Source organism: Cydia pomonella, chromosome 12 (assembly GCF_033807575.1).
Source record: "Cydia pomonella isolate Wapato2018A chromosome 12, ilCydPomo1, whole genome shotgun sequence".
Lineage (NCBI taxonomy): Eukaryota > Metazoa > Arthropoda > Insecta > Lepidoptera > Tortricidae > Cydia > Cydia pomonella.
Window position 1 is genome coordinate 18,220,941 of NC_084714.1, and position 20,367 is coordinate 18,241,307.

The 20,367-nt window shown below is 38.6% G+C and overlaps 1 protein-coding gene across 8 annotated transcripts in view; it reads left to right on the forward strand.

The window, feature by feature from the left end:
* LOC133523760 (pre-mRNA-splicing factor ATP-dependent RNA helicase PRP16) overlaps positions 1 to 20,367 on the forward strand; it is a 454,093-nt gene that overhangs the window by 378,742 nt on the left and 54,984 nt on the right. For 2 of the 8 annotated variants that reach the window (XM_061859480.1, XM_061859477.1), the window contains exon 1: positions 13,327 to 13,500. The exons of the other annotated variants lie outside the window; for them this stretch is intronic. The gene's annotated coding sequence lies outside the window, so the exon portion shown is untranslated. Of the gene's footprint in view, positions 1 to 13,326; positions 13,501 to 20,367 lie in introns of those variants that run through there. 8 annotated transcript variants of the gene reach the window in all.

A 20,367-nucleotide genomic window follows, 5' to 3' on the forward strand; every position in this document is an offset into this window, starting at 1 on the left:
GCTAGGCCTGTATCGTGGTATTCCTGGTGACCGCTCTACAGAATTACTACATAAATTTTTGGGGTATCCTCTAAACTAAAGTACATTCCTATCTTGGATAATTGATGAAAAAAATGCGCTGAATTAAATACATGCAAAGCGAATACTAACTAATACTACCTATATTATATTTACAATTTTGAGTAAAAAAGAATTTAATAGAAGAGTCGTCATAGCGTTCTGCTAGATAAGCTAAATAGCTTGCCCGATCGTAACATTATACAATACAAATCCTCTTTAAATGTACATGGAAACACATATAATACATACAATTAAAACTAAAATTTCTTTGGCACTTGCAGCTTAAACAGGTTAAAGCGTTTAAGTCGGTTGTTTAATTTATCAAGGGCTTATGGAAACAGTACGAGTCAGTCTTTCCTTTGTCAAACTTGCTTTTGTTATGTACTTCAGTAGTATGTAGTTACACAATAATGAAATGATTGACGTGACGGGATGAAGGCGCAACGCTATCTGTCTTCCGCATGCTCTTGCTACACCCACTTTTGCTTTGTTTTTATGTACCATAGTCAAAATGTCAGCAACTGATCTGGAACACCTGTCAGAATGCATATTTTATCACTAATCTTCAATACTTTATTCCACGTAGACATGTGTAGTTCACGAGTGAGTGATTCAAATGAACTATATCTTTTGATTGGACTTATTCACTCTTCAATACACTGTAGATTTAACTCGCTCCGTAACTCATCTATCTCAGTGCTACTTGCTCGCTCTGTCTCACTCATTATTCGATTGAACCGGCCGAACCGAACGAAACGATCAGTTTCGGAGCGGTTCCGAAGAATTCGGCGGGTGGCGGAAAACATGGCGGGATCGTATCGCGAGATTCGCCATCTTGGTCGGATTTATGGCGTTATTCAATCTGATTGATTGACACCTTCCTCTACTCACTCGTGAACAATATAGTATATAGATTCACTGAGCGAAATGAGTGATTAATATCTCCGCGAGTGAAAGATATGAATCAATCTTTTCAAGTCAGTAAATGGTTTTGCGCATATCTAATCCCATATGTTTAGGCTTCATAATTTCACCGTCTACAAATATTTGCTCCCACACCGCAGTTAACAGTTCTGGAGCAACTGTGGAGCAACACTGTGCAACATTAAATTACCTAATGTTATCGTGTTGCACAGTGTTGTTACAAAAGTTAATTGCGGTGTGGATGCACCTTTAATACAAATAGTAAATAAATTAATATTTACTACAACTCCTGCTAGCCTCGAACATATATGTAAAGACACGGCAGAGCATATGTTTTAATGTGGGTAACAATCAGCTAATAAACATACGAGCCGACTGATGGCAAACGGTCACCGTCGGCCTTGAAGATGAGAAACATCAATAGAGCCACTTATGCGTATTTACGAGTAAGAACCCAGAATACTGGCTTCTTGAAGAACTCCAAGTCATAACGCAAAAGAAGCTTATTCTAGGTTAGCTCGGGAGAAATGCCTGCTTACGTATATTTAGTGTGCCTCAGTACAAAAAATATGTTGAGGGTTAATCAAATATAATAGACGTGATACCTGTTTAAAAATTATCAATGTTTGATAACTAGTGCTTAGATGATCGTGTCGTGTAAGTTACGTGAGAAAAAATGCCTTGAACTTAGTCGGAACTTTAATATTTTGACTACTCTAGATGTTTAGCAAAACCATTCTGAAAAGTTTGCAATTTGTAAGTGGCATAAAGGAAAACCGGAATTCCCTTTATTGAAAACAAATAATTAAAATGCACTTGGCGTATGCACATTGCACATACACAAACAGAAATCTATTTTTAAACCTCTGTCGTGGTCGACTGATGCATTGCTTGCATTAATGAATGTAAAAAGATATACGTATATAACAATATATAATTAACATTCTTTAATACAACAAAAATGATCCTTTAGCCTTACATAATAAGGGACAATATTTATATGCAACTGTATGGTATATTGTATTGTTTGCTCGCCCTAGGTTGTTAGTAACTGAGAAGCTATTTCTCGATGTTTAAAAATCATTCACTTACACATACTCCCAATGTTATTTAAGTATAAAAGCCGGGTCTGGGCTAAGATTACTTAATTTATGACTAAGCGGTGTAGACCATTAACATTTTTTACATATTTAAGTATGTGCGGTTTTGAATGTGTCTGTTTTGATTGCTCACTTGCGGGTATTTCAAAATTTCCTTTTGAGAAAATTATTGTAGGTACTTAAAACATTTACTAATACAACTTCGTACACTACTGATGATATATAAACTTTTTTAAAAATCCATATACCTAACTTTTGGTATGTCTACAGGACAGATGTAAACTTAATCGCAGTCTATGACCCACCCACGCCACATTACTTTGTAGCACTACAGGATGCTAAGCTAAAGCGCGGGCAGACAGATCGATGGAGGGACAGACAGACGGATGGGCATGGCACAATTAGAAGTGTTTCTCGTTGACTACGCAACCATAAAAATTATCTGGGGGCCTAGCCAAGATGAAGCCAAGATAATTCTATCAGCTATAGTCTTGGCTACGCCCCGGATGGCTTTATAACGGTACATGTAAAAGCGAAACCGGTGTACATATTCGAAAGTGATATAAATTTCAAAGGGCTCAAGCTCACCCGAACGCAGGTGTGTATGGTAATCGCCTAATCAAATATACGACTCACAAATACCGTATAATTTACTCAGTGATTCATATTGTCATGTGTGATTTATATTGAGCATTAGTCTGCAAACACGTTTTGAATAAATTTAATACAAAACACGGGAAAAAGTCGTGATTTTGTAGCTATTAATTTATGCCGTGATGAATTATGGGCTTGTATAGTTTCTAATCTGTTTACACATTTAAATAAATATCTTGTTGGTAATAAATTATCTTGTAGTGCAATATGGATTTATGCATGTTTTTGCTTCTCACTCAATAATGTTCACGGAACAAAGACATCAGTGTCTTGGCCAAGAGAAGGAAGTAAAACTAACAAACGCTCCTCTTGTAGTTTGTGGTCATCAACTCATCACAAAACATTACCACAAAAAGCGCTAGTAGAGGGTGGATTGGGATATCCGCCAAGGTATCGATGCACTGGTCTCAGGTGTAGCCAGGTTAGGTAGGGCTTCAAGAAGCGTGGCGCTACTATAAGAAGACAACATTACCTACTATACAACCAAGAAGTTTCCTACGTTAGCCAGAGTACCCCTTCCGTCGTCCAGACGGCGCCCACGCTGTAAGCCACGTGCGTGACCGGCATTCGATACTTGAGCACATGGCGTATCGATTGTCCAAACGATTTGTAGTAACAGTAAGTAGTGGGTTAATTCAGAACAGCTGGTAGGAATTGATTCAATTGATTGGAGTAAGTGGAGGGACTTTGTAAATTGACTTGCAGGACAAATTTGAAATGTGCGTGTTTATTAAGGAATTGAATGAAATATTAGGCTCGAGCGTCTCAAATGTTTGGGAGATAGGATCAGACTTCAGATATGCAGCTATTTTGAAATTTGGAAGAAGTATTTCTTAAAAGGTTGTGAAGCTGAAATACAATCCCTGAAGAGTTTAGAAATGGGCTTCAAAGTTTACAAGGATGTGCGACTTTGTTGTATGTAGACGAAGTCGTGGAAAAAAGCCAATTTTAAGTTATTACTTGAAGACATGAATGTTAACGCGCCATTAACATTTAATGCGTAATAGCGTAGCATAAGGTGGGGCAACAGCTTGGAAAATCTAATGAGTTACAATACATGTGACATAGTTAGGCTACCGGTGACCGCCCTCGGGCCGTGTGTCTACGTTCTCAGAGTCACGTACCTACTGCGTATTGTAAAAAGAGGCGACTTAACGGGGAGGGAGTAGGTACTTTCAAATATTTTTTTTACTATTTATCAGCTTCAATACAGACATCCAATGGCTGCCTCTAGGCATAGGAATGCCGGCCCGCGCATCCTTTCCATCTGACAGTGACTGCCATTCCCAAATTTAAATAAATCTACTGCCAGTCACCACCCATTGACAAAGAAGGCTGTAAAGGTGGCAAACCTTTACAGTATATGCTAAACTCATTCTTTTAATCGATTCAATAAATCTCTACCTTAAATATAGTTAAGTCTTTGGGAAATATTTATTTAAATTCATGTAAGTGGTCGTTAGATCATTTAATTTATTGTCAAATCATTATGAAAAATTAAACACAATTTATTATAACTTGCCTCTTGCAAACGCAAATGAACAAGTGACAGACAAGGATAATACAGGTGATTCATGCTACATGAGCTGGACCAACCCTACACACTCAGTAAATGTTATTGAATCGTTCACTCATAGTTAAGTAAAACAACCAACCTTTTTCCTGTTTTTAATTTTTAGTTAAGTAAAGGTTTACTTCTCTACAATTATAGTCACCCTATAACACCCAATAAAGATATCGTTAAGATAGCACTTTTCCTCCTTCCTCCTGCCCTTATCCCACGTTATGTGGGGTCGGCACAACATGTTCTTCTCTTCCATTCTCCACTATCTTTCGTCACCTCAGCACTCACTCCTTTCTTTCTCATATCCTCTTTCACACAATCCATCCATCGTTTTTTGGGTCTACCATCCGCTCTCCGTCCATCAACATTCATTCCTAACATTCTTTTTCCTTTATGGCATTCATCCCTCCTCATTAAATGCCCATACCACGCTAACCTACCACTCCTTAAGATAGCACTTTTATGAGGAAGAAAATAAATTGTCACACTTAAGTGAGATACGATTTTTTAAAACTAACCAGACTCCAATGACATTCGATTAGACACTATCCGTAAAATATTAGGTCTAAATACGATATGGATCGAATATGTCAGTGTCTAGAGTGACGTCTTTGTTTGAAGAAACGTATCCTAAAGTTCGTATTGAGCCGACAGTCTCCGCGTTTGTCACGAATAACTAAAGCAAAGAATATCGGTATTCGACGGAAATGTTCTAATTGTTGGGGACCAATCCGTGCATGTCGTAAATAATTTAGACCTTTTTGACTAATAATGGTACGAAACTGTACTTAAATTTTACTAAATGCGTAGGGTTGACTCTGTTCACGTCTCTTAATCACGCTGCAAGGTGATGAGTGTATGAAAGCGCGTTAGCACAAAACAGATCCGATGCCCTTTTTTTCATGCGATTTTTTTGGGATAATTACACAAATAAACCTCAAATAAGTATATATATTTTTCTTGTATATTTTTACTGAGGTGTGCCAATAAAGAGTATTCTATCTATCTATCTATCTATATCTGAGTAATTGTGACATATACTTATTGTCGACGATTACTAGAAAATCACCATTCAGACTGACGTGGTAGGCAGATAAATTTATCGACTAGGTACACATTTACCGCTATAGTTTATCGACTCAAGTCAATGGTTTGACGGAAAGCTAAGATAATGACAGTTGGCAATCCGCAAATGTCAAGAAAGTAAACGGGGTTGATGGAATGATTGCTCTAGTCCAGTTCTGCAATAGCTATCGTTACTGTCAAGTATGTTATTCGTTTTATGACTTCCATATTGACAGCTCCAGATTTATTTAATTGAAGCTATTTCCATGATTAAGGTGGCACATATGACTCGTCAAAGTAACAATTTGTTACCCGACTACCGTTAAATATACTTATGTCGAGTTTTCTCGTATTATTCTAATAATAACAATGTAATAGTCCTGCCAGCCACGACATTTTAACTAGTAAAATAGTGACCGATGGTTGCCAAAGCACTACATTTTTCTAAAAGCTTCATTTGACGTTTTATTATCAATTTAATGGTTATGTAAGTAGACCAGCGATACCCTGTGAATTCAATACACTATGATAGACAGATAACAGCAAATACAATGTTTTGGATTCACAGGGTAACGCAGCGGGCAAAGGTGTCCATCATATTCGCACAGAAACGGTTCTAAAAAAAGTAAATTCGTAAAAACTATATGGTTATACTATGTATGATGATTCAAAAATGGCAACTATATTCAGGTCTCGGACAGTACCAATACTCACTTAATTTTAAATGATCGAGTATGAAATCATATACACTTTAGCACGTTTTAAACGTTTCAATCAAATATAAATAGCAATGTCTGAGCTTTAATTTGTTCTTGTTTCATGCGTCTACACGTGACTGAATCGCCATAATTTAATTTAAATGATTCGCGACTCTGACTCACTTCTCACTTGTACCAAATGGTACATCTCATTTATCTCTTAGACAAGACACAATTTTAGTACGTAGGTATATAGATAACAGTATTGTGGTATATTAAAATTGAATTCGATCATTTCTCAGACAAAGAATTAAGGTGTTTTATAATGGATTGCATCGGTCAGATCTTATATTGCTATCAAAACTTACTTACTGATGCAGCTTCATTTTGTTTGCTTCTGACTTTATTTAACTATCTAAAAAAATACACCGACCTACCTATACCTACCTATGTATTTGACGGCCGGTCTAGCCTAGCATAGTGACCTATGCCTATGAAGCCGATGGTCCTGGGTTCGAATCCTGGTAAGGGCATTTATTTGTATGATGATCACAGATATTTGTTCCTGAGTCATGGATGTTTTCTATGTATTTGTATATTGTATACATCGTTGTCTGAGTACCCACAACACAAGCCTTCTTGAGCTTACCGTGGAACTTAGTCATTTTCTGTAAGAATGTCCGTATAATATTTATTTATTTATACCTACTTATAGGAGGTGTGAGTGTGACTAATAAAGAAAAAAATGAGTTTCCATGACGTTTTAACCACCAGTGAAATCCGTCACGTCAACCTTATCTCATTACTCAAACAATTAGTAGCTTATGAGCTACCTCAACGTTTACTGTAGGTGTCAACGAAACGGGTGTTGCGTCACGTTATGATAGTGCTATCAAATCCGAAACATATGACGATACGGGCCTTTTTATTGAAAGTTGTAGGTACTCTACACTTTATTTAATAAATAAAAAATAACGAGCTCTTTTGACATTTGATCGTAATAGGTGGTCATGCATTAATTACGTCACACGAATTTTCAGGTTTTCTTCCCCCTCCTTGTCACACTTGATCACATTTGGCGAACCCCTCGGACCCTCCCCGCTGGCGTGGCGTGACATCACATTTTTGCTAATTTTGTTTTCAACGAAATCGGCAAATCGATTTAGTTATTATTAATATTTTATCAAAATATTTTTGATTAAACAAATATTAGTAATTATATAACCGATTAGGAAAGAAAATTTAAAAGAATAAAGCGATTATCGTTCGAAAAACTTGTTATTTAACTGTACAGCGAATAAAATATATTAAATAAATTCTCGGTTACTGATGAAGCTAAAGTGACTTCACAAAGTTTATAACTCCCCCCCTCCCCCTTGTCACAACATGTCACATTTTCTTTTTCTTCATTTTCTTGAGCCCCTCCATCCCCCTAAACGTGTGATATAATAAATAATAAAAATAATAAAAAATAAAATAAAATCGAAAAATTTATGGGAATTCTATGATTTTTTTTTTCTTGTTTGGATCGAAATAGCTCGAATAAATACTTCAATGAAAGAGGAAAAGACTTTTACTTTATATAAGACGAACTTTTTAAGATAAGTACAATACTCTTTATGTAACATGCGCATGCAACACCTCTGGAGTTGCAGGCGTCCATAGGCTACGGTGACTGCTTACCGTCAGGCGGGCCGTATGCTTGTTTGTAACCGACTTAGTATGATAAAAAAAGTAATAGGAAATACAGCAAGTCGAGAAGACTTAAACAACAAATATATATGTACTTTTATCCGCTCCATTTAAGTTTTGCAGATTAAAATTTAAATACAAAATAAATGTCGTTTAAATAAAAAAAAATGATTTAAACGACATTGGGTGTCGTTGCATGCTCCAAAGTATCAAAATTATGAATCAGTTATATTTGGGATTATGATAAACTAACGTAGATAACTAACAAATATGGACTGTATTTTGTCTGAAATAAATATATCGACGACGGTGGAACGGCATCCACTAAAGTTTTATGATCAAACTGACGTGAAACAGACATATTTTACACGTCGTCTTATTTAGGTCGACCGAGCCTAACTTTTACTTGTTTATTATTGAAGCGTCTACAAGCCAAAGTATTAGTTTTAACAAGCCAATCCATATTTTTGTAAATAGCGCGACGTCATTTTACCGTCAACGGCATCACATGTACGGGACCTGTTCATAACGAGTATGCACAACGTACTAAACCTTTAACAACCTTCGTAAGTTTATAGATCAGTTTCAGAGAAAGTTATCGTTTTACATAGCTCAAAATCGCTGCCAACTTAGCTTTGTCTGACTCTAATAATCTAACCCATAAACATATACCGCAGAAGCGACGAGTATTAGCGTTCGATCACTGAATTTTCGTTAAAATAGCATTTATTAGTCATACAATATTGTTTTTTTAGAGTCATAACCACTAATGCTCAGCGTATAGACGGCGCGCGAATTCTTATGCGAGTTTAGTTACATTGCGGGCTATTGAGGCTACATCCATTTCAGCCGACCGATCAAATACCGCAATGTAATGACTCTCGCGTGCGACTTCTCGCACCGTCTAAATGAGCCCTTCTTCTTCTTCCTCGCGTTGTCCCGGCATTTTTGCCACGGCTCATGGGAGCCTGGGGTCCGCTTGACAACTAATCCCCAGAATTGGCGTAGCCGCTAGTTTTTACGAAAGCGACTGCCATCTGACCTTCCAACCCAGAGGGTAAACTAGCCCTTATTGGGATTAGTCCGGTTTCCTCACGATGTTTTCCTTCACCGAAAAGCGACTGGTAAATATCAAATGATATTTCGTACATTAGTTCCTAAAAACTCATCGCGACCTCCAGATTGAAAGTCTTACCGTTAGGCCACCAGTGCTTCTGTCTAAATGAGCCCTAGTTGATTTAAAATATGATTCCTACTGTTATCATATTTAAATATCCAAACAGTCCAAATCTGATCAAATATAATCTTATTGTTAAAGAACGTCTCAAATAGTTAATCAAAAACACATTATCTGAGCAGTGTGTTCTTTGTACGGATTGTCGTGGTGTCATTTATTTTATATTATAAACCTTCTTCAATTAGCCCAATATCATTATTAATTGATATACCTGGCGCGTCGAATGATCCTTATGACAGTATATTTTTATACGGAGCAGTTGAATGTTTGTAGACAATTTTTCACGTAGAATGTTTGTAGACAATTTTGGGAAGTATATAGCACATTCATTTATTTAGAAATGCAACTTTTAACGTTGCCAAGGGGGCTTATCGCGAACTCCAAAGGCCGCAAATTACGGGCTATCTTTTCTGTTACTCTAATTAATTACGCCTTAATTAGAGTAAAAGAGAAAGATGCCCGCAATATGCGAACATCGATGTCCCCCTCCCCCCTCAGGTATACTTAGTTAATGGAGCAATCCCGAACCATATTGCATCGACATAAGTTCGACTAATATTCAGTCAAATGGTTTGCTAGTACCGATTCCACGCGAAACTGTAGCCACTTCATTAGGTTGATTAAATTGACATTTGAAATGGGTCAACAGTTTTATTAAATTACCCTGTCGTGTGTAAAAATAGGAACGTTTGGTTAATTGATTAGGGCGGCAGCTACTACATTTGTTTCGCGTTCTTAACGTACCTATATAGTTAACTTTCTTTTGGGCATTTTCCGCAAATGGACAACCATGTGCCTATTTTGCGTGAATCCGAGGTAGATAGTCCTACCACCCCAGCTCGAGCTGGAGCTCCTCCACCAAGCCTAGCAAAGCCTTCAGGTTGCTAACTGCCTCCTTTAGTGTGCACGGAGTCCCTAGGTATTTGCTTCTGTATACTTCTACCTGTTTGCAGTCTAGGAGAATGTGTTTTGTTGTTTCTTCTTCTTCCATGCACGCTCTGCACATGGGGCTGTCTGTTTTACCCATATTAATACTATCGATTATTGTTGGAATTTACTTACAAAGTATAACAATTACTGATAATGATAAGTTAAATAATTTTGTAAAAACAAGTGAGAAATTTAGTATTTTCGACAAGCGTCGTAAATGCGTCAATATCACTTACGGGGGTAATTACGTGATAACGAACTATAAAATGTTTTAATCCGAATGATCAAATAAAGAACTACTTATCACATAATTTGATGCGTAGTGTTTCCGAATTTCCAATCTGTAGATTAATAGACATTAGATCACGATAAGATAAGATAAAGGAACTTGATAAAGATAAGTACTTACCTAAACAAAGAATGATAGACCGTATTATTGATTTATATGACGGGCTAATTCGAACGTACACTGACATTAGAGCATATTTGAATTATATTATTTAATTTTCATGCGTCTTGCCTGCGCTAATACATCTTCTTTTCATCTTGTACTGACAAGTACGTGCCAAATGTATGACACATATTTGAATGACATAAGTTATATGTCAGTCTGATATCAGATATCAATATACATTCGAATTGCCGTGTCAGATTCGTGGAAAGGTCACGACGAAAGTAGTCCAGTGTCGTTATTCGAGACGGCTCGTTTTAGTCAAGGCTGTGTCCCATTTCTCGAATGTCTAAGCAGATGATACATAGAGTAGTTAAAAAACACTTTGTCCAAGTCTTTAGGTGGTATGCGGCGGTATTATGGTTCCATTTTTATCACTTGTCACTATGTCCGTCACTTTCGCGCTTACATATTTGTTAGAACGTGACAGGCATGGTGACAAATGATAAAGAGCCGACCATCTTAGCCCAGCTGGAAGAGGTCACTTACCTTACAGCGATAAAACCTTTATTTACATATATTATTACTTAATGTAAATCTGTTTTGAATTTATTTTATAAGTATGTGCAATAATAGTTATTTGTTTTACAAGGGGGCACACCTCTCGTGCTAATATCGATACCCGAGCAAGAGAAAGATGCCAAAATTGAACCACGAGCGTTCGAGAAGTGGAACCTTGAGCGTTTCGAGGGTTTCAAGACACCAGGGCTAAACATACTTTGCCTCCGAGTGAAACACAAATTTTTCACCACACCAACGAGATACTAACATATAACAAAAAAAAAAAAAACAAAACAAATCAAATCCAAATGAATGTAAAAAAAAAAATATTATTCAAAATCATCATTTAAAATCAATTCTACCAGTTTAACATAAGGAAACAACTCAAAATTTGCATCTGATTACTTTGCCCCACATGTGGATAAAATTCAACTTTCTCATTCGTTTTTGAACAATCAAGAGGGCCTTTACCAGTTGGTGTGGTGAAATAGTCCATGACTATAGAGGCCGGGAAACGAAGGGTTGCAGGCCAAGTAGATATAGACGGCCGAGCGAGCGAGGTCGGATAGGGATACGCGGCGGGCAACCCCTTTTCTCGACGAGATTTGTATAGTGCTTTTCTCAAACTTACAAAGTGACGAGTCTGTGTATTGACTGCTAAAATTATTTTTAGTAGAAACTGCTGATGCAATAGATCGAGATTTACTAAAGTGACATACAAGACCTCTATTTTTTTATTTAGTAATAAATTGATTACACTACCTAATTTCTTTTTCGATTTGTTAAGAAAAGTTTGAGGTCCATTCCACCACCTAACCTTTTATAAAGCGCACATAAGAGTATTTACACAGTAAGCTCTGTTTGCTCGGCATCAAACTTCAAGACCGAGTGAGGAATGTCGAGATCCGACGTCGCACCAAGGTGCAAGACGCCGGACACGTCATTACCAAATTAAAATGGAGCTGGGCGGGACATGTTGCCAGGCAGAGTGATGGCAGGTGGGCCAAAGTGCTAACGGAGTGGTGGCCGCTTTCAGACGAAAGGAGTGCCTGGCGTCCGTTGGGTGGACGACATTCGGAAGACTGCGGGTCACTTCTGGATAAGATTGGCTCGGGACCGGGATAAGTGGCGTACTAAAAGAGAGGCCTATGCTCAGCAGTAGGCGAAAAAAGGCTGATATGATGATGATGAAGCTCTGTCAGGCCTCTATATTTAATACCTTAGATTTGAATGAAAACTTGGTCATATCATACGAGTTTTGTCTTCTGATTCAACAAAGACAACAGTCAAACACAAACTAACATGTATGACGTATCAACTGCATCTCTTACGGCACTTACATACCTAAAGTCTCCTATGTATCTTTAAGCATTGTAATTCTTATTGTTCTCTAGTTACGATCGCCCACCCACTTCCGTTGACGCACAGTGGCGTCCGTGGCATGTGAATGTGACGTCACGAACCTACTTGCCAAACCTGTTGAAAATTCATAACATTCCAAGGAGGTGATTGGTTCCGATTCCTAATCGAGTGTCATTCATCTTTGAATTTGGAACGATAGAGGAAAGTTAATATTAATATACGATTTATAACTTTATTTCCATAAATTTGGTCTACATTGCTCAACTTGAGAGAACAGCGAATGTTTACCAAATATTTGTCTATGTCTATATGTAACTAGATATACTTAGACGTTTTTGATAATATTTATTGACCTTTCTCGTATTCTTATGGGTAGGAATTAGGTGTAAACAGCTGTTTATTTATTAGAGAATTATATTTTCAAGCTAGAAAATGTTTGGCATTTTACCCTAGACAATGATGTCAGGGATGTCAGGTCATTAATATGTATGAGATATCGTTACAAAAAGGAGTAGAAATATTGTCGTCCTTAATTATATTATATAAACGGGACTTAATCGCGTATTGAGTTTTAAATTTACTCCCGGCATTTCGAGGGCTGCGTTGTCGCCGTGGTCTCGGAGAAGACTGGCTAAAGTTGACATCAACATCGCACTTGGTCTTGTTGTTTTTGTGTAAAAATCGTGAAAGTTTAAATCAGTGGATTGTCAGTCCTTCTTGTTTACGACACCTAGCCTAGGTTCCAACCTACTGCAGGTTCTAACATCGTTGACCATTATTAATAAACATCTATTCGGTTGCGTCTATTTCCTATGTCGTCTTTATTACCTTACAGTACTTATTCTAAGAACGGGAACTTACATCTATGAATGATTTACTATAACACTCGCAAACAACAAAAAAACTTAAGTTTTATGATCCGCTCCTCCTATAAGCTCGGTTACTAGCCAATTAGCGTGATGTATGACTTTTTTTAATTTTATAACATTAAACAAAAATACCTTATATAATATTTAAAATATTTAAAATTTTGTGCGGTTGAAATTTTTGGCGCGAATTGGACAGACCGTGATGACGTCACTCGTTGGACGCCAGTGAAGTTTGCTACTAATGTTGTTCGAGTATTTCAGCCATTTCACATTTATTGTTCGTTTATAGTACATTACTACAGAGGCCGGGACGAAATGGGTTGCCGGCCGAAGACATATAGAGTTTTATTTTTAAAGAAGTTATAAGTAAACAAGACAAAACCAAAAACTAAGGTGTGTATATTACTATTTCGCTATATTTTAACTCCGTTTTAATAGAAAACAGATACTTCATAAATTTATATTTATTATCATCTTACTTGAAAAAAGTACGAAAGCACGTTTCTGAACTAGCCTTTCGAATTGACACTTGTCATTGTTGTCAATTTTTTTTAATACGTGTAGTGGCAGAATGTCATGATGCCTGTGCCTGTTTATGTGGAATGGAAATTAAAAAAGAGGACTTTGCCGGCCTAGGCCGGCAAGATTTGTATGAAATTCCATAACGACCTCTTGTCCTAGCCACACCTGAAACGTCATACTTCGCAGCCGATTATAAGGAACATAACATCAATATTTCATTGCATGTTTGAGAAAATATGTTTTATAGCACGATGAACTTTAAAACCACAGAATTACAAATAGTAGCAATAGAACTATTGATTATCCTACGGGATATAAAATCAATGATGAGGTTGAACAATTTCAGTCTTTTACACTACAGTGACCTTATAGTTAAATTTAAAATTGTCTGCACAATAAAGGAGCTTGCTTCCTCCGCACAGTTTCCGCAATACGAAGCCAAATTCCGACATTGTTGTACGCTTCAACAATATGAAACGTCGCGAGGCGACGGCCGGAGTAATACAGACGTCTGATTCCCTAAGGTCGATGCCATATTTTCGATTAGTACTTCTCCGGTACTACTTCTAGTATGTATAAATAATAAACTAATAACCTGCAAACGTGCAAATGTATACCTTATAAATAAAAGCTTTATGAGACCTTATTGACTACTGATTATGTATTTGCTTTGCTTAATAGTACATTACGATACAAGTGCGAAAAATAGGAAATTCGAAACGAGTGGCGATAAATTAAAACACGACCGAAGGGAGTGTTTTAAATCGACACGAGTTGCGAATTACCTATTCGCACATGTATCGTACAACGTTTTACAGTACATATGGCCCTTTAAATGTTCGACACAGTAACGTAATATGCTACTTCTCGCACTAGTGCTATAAAGTAGCCCCATATGTACTGTAAAATATGTTTTATTTGTGAGATTGTTGTTGTATTACTCCAGAAATGCTGTACACAGTACCTCCTAGTATTAGTTGAATATGTGCCTAATAATCTAAAATGTACTGACTTGTAAAACATTGACTTTTATCAATAAATTTCTTGTATCTTGTAATAAAAAAAAAACAGACCGCTTTTAATAGTTTTTTTAAGACAGCAGCAAACACCTAAAATTATAAATATGTAAAATCATAGTAAATATTAGTTTGTAGATAAAAATACAACAGTTGCATAATATTGTATGAATATCCCTAAGAACACTTTAAGGATCCTATAGACTGGGGCCCGGGCCCCGCCGGGGCCTCGCGGGCCGCGCTTCTTATGAAGTTAATTTTGATTTCACTTGCAGTCATTTAATCAACAAATGAGAGTATTGGAGTAGAAATAAAAATTTGACCTCAAGTTTCATACATTTATTACATAAGTTTAAGTTTTGTTTGCCGTTTTCGGGATTAAACAACCGGAGTCGACTTTAAGAGTTATCCCTGTATCGAAAACCTTCGCCAATGGTCATATGTACTGTTTTGTACAAAAAATTATAGACGAGGCGTCCCCAGTTGTTAAATCCTCCAAGCTACCAGGCTTTCAGTAATGACGAATATTATTTAAAGTTCGTCCTAATAAAATAAAAGAGCTCTAGGTAATAGAGTAGGAGGACGACTAGGCAGACCAGACAGGTTGAGTCTGTTTGGTCTGATTCTCTATCCTTCCGTGGGCACTCAACCAACAGGGTAACCAAGTCTGCATGTTCGAAGGCTATATATCAGTCCGGGTTGCTTGTTAAGCGCTACAAAGAGAAATCAACTGGTATATTTACTTGCGTATAATGAAGAAGGTGATACACGAGGTGTCGATGTCGGTTGCAGATTGGATCACTTTACTGCTACTGCACGTGTTGAGCGATAGCAACAACCAACTTTTATCATCGCTATTAGAGAGCATTAAGGTTATATTGAAATTATTAATAATCCTCGAATTCATGTATGTATTTCGAGCATATGAGCGCGTGGTGAGCAGCTTTTATCATAGCTGACAGAGTTGCTCTAGCTAGAACTAGAAGAGATCCTTGAGACCTTCAAATGTTGTGGAGGTACTTGTGACTGTCATATTTATGTTGCTTATGGTGCTGTTTTACTAGAATGTACTAGCTTTCGTTGTAATGCACTGGATTACAACGAACGCTATTGGTTCATTCCTCTCATCTCCATTCGCCTCCGTCACAGTGGAAATGCAGCCTAAACGATCGTTTTGGAACATCACGATATGTCTTTCTTGCCACTTTAATGATACTCGTACTAATAATTACCAATTAACCAGTCATCCAACCGCTTATAACTTGTAACACATCTCAGCGTAGGCTGATACTGAATAACAATCATGGGAGCCGTATGATAATCTGTTTGTGTCCGAGTGTCGAACCAGTATTCCGCCATGCTCCAAGTGCACAAAACTGGATTTTGTTCCCGTGGGAGTGGGACACTGCGCAAATCCTGTGGGAATAAAGTTGGCTTGAGGCGGGCGCGTTCCCTGTAAATAAATAAATTAATATATATTTGGGGACAATCTTACACAGAGAGACGCGGTAGACGATATACATACATGATGTACAATATGGATAAATACATTCGGCACAAACATTCGTCAAACCCGGGACCTCCTGCTTCGTAGGCAGGACACTAGCACTACCGACTGGGTTAGGAGGTCACAAACAAAGCTGACATATTCTGCTGTGTTCTATTAAAACTGAACGTATTTTTTATCTTATTTATCATCATCATCTTCCTAACGTGGTTCTAAATTTTCGCCACGGCTTATGAGAGCCTGGTAGCCGCTCAGCAACTAGGTTTAGACTCTCGTTTTCGATTTTCTATCGAGTTTTACTTTATGTTTTTTTTTTTATGGTAGAGGAGGCAAACGAGCAGACGGATCACCTGATGGTAAGCGATTACCGTAATCGTGTAATCATTTAACAATATCGTTATCACTAGTTGAAGTTCAGAAATATCGAACTTAACTTCGAGGAACTCTTGGTATGTGCCTGGATTCGAAACCTCGACCTCCATCGCTCTAACACATCTATCTTCTGCTTACGGTCCAGATATTATTTTGGGAAAATCACATGTTACAGAGCTTTCAAAACTTCCGGCCCAGGTGACCTTGCAGTTTTCCAACCGTACCAAGCCATCGCACGTCGGTTTGCCGCTCATTTTAATTACTCCCTGCCCACGTCCAGGGAGACCTTCAGAATTTTAGCCTACTGTCGCCCACCGGATCTTCCGAATGTTATCCACCCAACGAGCTAACGGACGCCAGGTGTTGCTTTCATCCGAAAGCGGACTACAAATCCGTTAAAATTATGGCCCACCTGCCATCACTCTGCCTAGCAACATCTCCCGCAAGAACTAGGTGACCTAGAATCGTCGGAAGCTTGCTATGGAAGCGACTATTTTTATGGATATCTTCCTACCTTCCGGTCTAGATATAGTAGACTATGTAAAACCTACGTACACTTAAATACTATCCGTCCGCAATGCTATGACTCATGAATAAGGTAGGCGTCTACGTAAACGCATAAATAAAGGTGCTATATTTATGTGGCATACGTATGTATATCCGTCTTGGCAATTGCTATTTATAACTTAGTACAACATAATGTACGTGCTAGCTATTGCTTTATTCTGTGGCGTAGGTAGGTTACGCGAGAAAATGTTGGGGTGTCATTATATTTAAAACTCGGCCGAATTCAGAAAATGATTTGCAAAATTGCTGTCACTAAATATGACCATATCAAATACACTGTTCAATGTCTTTCAGTTTGTGTCGGAAACGTTGTTGTTTCAAGTAACGTACACTAACAATAAGCCAGAGAGACCCAAACGCATTAAACTTAATGGGATTTCAATGATAATTCTTTTCTCAAAGATAATGCTCATATTTATTATATTTGCCTCGCACTGTACCGACACTAACCATTCCATTTTGATATTTGAACTGCCGTAAAGCTTTTCTAATTTGAAATTCGATAGCTTTTATTGTAAAATCTAAATTTCAGTCTTGTCCGATAGTACCAGCTTAGGCGCACAAACCACGTAGCGGCGTGGCACGGCGGCGGCGCGGCGAGAACCTTGTATGACGGTGTACGACGGTAAACCGCCTAGTCTGCACCTACAACCGCGCTGTGGGCCCGCTCGAGGCGGTTTACCTACACGGCGATACAAAATATGGCGCCGCGCCACCATCCTGCCGCATGGCGGAGCGGTGCCACGCCGCTACGTAGGTTCTGCGCCTTGGCTTAAGAAATGTTTACAATACCGTAATACAAGTAGTCTCCCAGCACTAAACGCATAAAAACAACGGTCAAGTAAACAGAAAACACACTTCCTAAACCCATCAGTCACCCATTACCTCGACAAAGACCAAGCCTGACCAGTATTAACCAGAGCAATCCGACATGTACCGAAATGGTAATTCCGTACGCTGCACCTTATTAAAACTAGCGACGATGTCGCCATTGATTGTCAGCTCTTAAAGGCTATATTCCGATTGTGGTTGCGTGACTGCTGCAGCATTGCTGCATAATGTCAGTGGTCCAGGTATCAACATTGATTTTGATATTAACAGCAATGCAGTCCGCTGCAATTCTGCAGGAGAAAATTATATACACCTTGCGTGCAAAAGTATTGCATCAGTTTGCATTTTTTCGTCCGCCCCCAATATCTTTGTAATTCTATACCCGAGTCTGAAAATGTTGGTATCAACTGAAAGCTTATAATGTAACGCATTAGAAAATTTGTAAATTCAATGATACTTTGAATCTGAAGACAAAAAAAAATCAAAAACTGCCAAAAAAATTGCCCTCTTGACACAAATCAAGCGGTTTTACATAGACCAAATTAATTTTCTAATGTGATCTTGAGGAATAGCGTCCCACTCCTCCAGCAAGGCTGCCTTCAGCTCCTCAACATTGGCCGGGGCAGGATTCCGCTTCCGAACCCTCCTTTTCAGGTAGTCCCACACGTGTTTAATGGGGTTAAGGTCCAGGCTCATCGCTGGCCAGTCCATAATGTCGAAGCCAACTTTGAGAAGGCAGGCTGCGGTGGCCCTAGCGGTATTACACGGGGCATTATCCTGCATTAGGAGGAACCCCTCATCAAAAATACCAGCATAAGGAACAACATGTTCCTCCAGGATCTCAGTGTTGTTCTTGGCAGCGTTCAAAGCACCACCACGGCCACCGCTAGGCACAAAAACCAGCTCTGTCCGCCCGTCAAAGAAAATGCCGCCCCAAAACATTACGGATCCACCGCCATAGGCGACCCTTTCGGAGAAGCAACATTGAGCGAACGGTTGTTCTGGCCTTCTGTAGACTCTTCCTCTTCGGTCACATCCATTCAAGCACATTCTGCACTCCTCCGAGAAGAGAACTGGGGTCCATTGCTTAATGGTCCGGTCCTTATGATTTTCAGTAAACTCTTCGGGCTCTACGGTGTCGCGCCAGCAATCTGGGCCCCGTTGCGGGCCTCGTGGGTGTCAAGTTCGCTTTATTTAGTCTCCTCCTTATTGTCTACTCACTGGCAGCCACTCCTCATACCTCACGCAGACGCTGCTGGATGGCAACGCTTGTCTGTTGTTGACTTCGGAGAGATGTTTCGACAATGAAGCGGTCGTCCGCGGAACTGTCAACTTTTTATTCTAACTGACAGACCAATACCATCAGACGGACTGTTAATCAGTGGGCTCCTTATTACACGGCTCTTCTATTTCCGCACAAACTCTAGTAGCGGTAACGCTGGAGCAGTCTGAGGTTGCATTCCAATTGAGGCTACAATAATGCTATTACTATTATGAGTAACGGAGTTGAACATTCTAATCGTGACCGCAATGCAACGACAGCTACGCAATTTATCAAGAAGTTTTACAATAACACTTGCAGTTGCAATCAGAATGAAACTTTAATGCATAAACCCATCCTACAAGCAAACACATATCAATCAACACATCCTGCTTCCTAGACAATGCATTCCGCCGGTAACCGGTGTTAACCAGTGCAATCCGCTATACAATACTCACTAACCATCGATGTACTTTATGTCATTGCAATAAAGCTTACAAATGATCAGGTTACGATGGTACACCGAGATGGTAATTATACTAAATGCCACTTAACTGACTATAAGGCCAATTCGAGTTTTAGTTATTCCATATGTTTCCGATATGATACTGATCTGTAAGTATCAAAAGTGACGTTTTTAGTTGAAGAAATGTAATTTATGACTCTGACAGATCAGTATCATATCGGAAACTGATCTAATAACTAAAACTCGAACTGGCCTGTTTAGACCGTATCACGAAGCTATAAGGTTGCATATCGCGTAATGTTGACGTGCATGCTCGAGTTACGTGCGCATACAATGTCCCATCGGTAACCGATCGCAACCTGATTGAGAAATGTATGACATACTCGCTAGTTAATCTCTTGTATGGGGGCTTGGGGTATTTGACTAACAATACCATTAACTTCCTCGCGTTGTCTCGGCATTTTTTGCCACGGATCATGGGAGCCTAGGGGCCACTTGGCAAATAATTAACGTAGCCACTAGTTTTTACGAAAGCGACTGCCATCTGACCTTCCAACCCAGAGGGTAAACTAGGTCTTATTGGGATTAGTCCGGTTTCCTCACAATGTTTTCCTTCACCGAAAAGTGACTGGTAAATATCAAATGATATTTCTTACGTAACTTCCGAAAAACTCACTGGTACGAGCCGGGGTTTGAACCCGCGACCTCCGGATTGCAA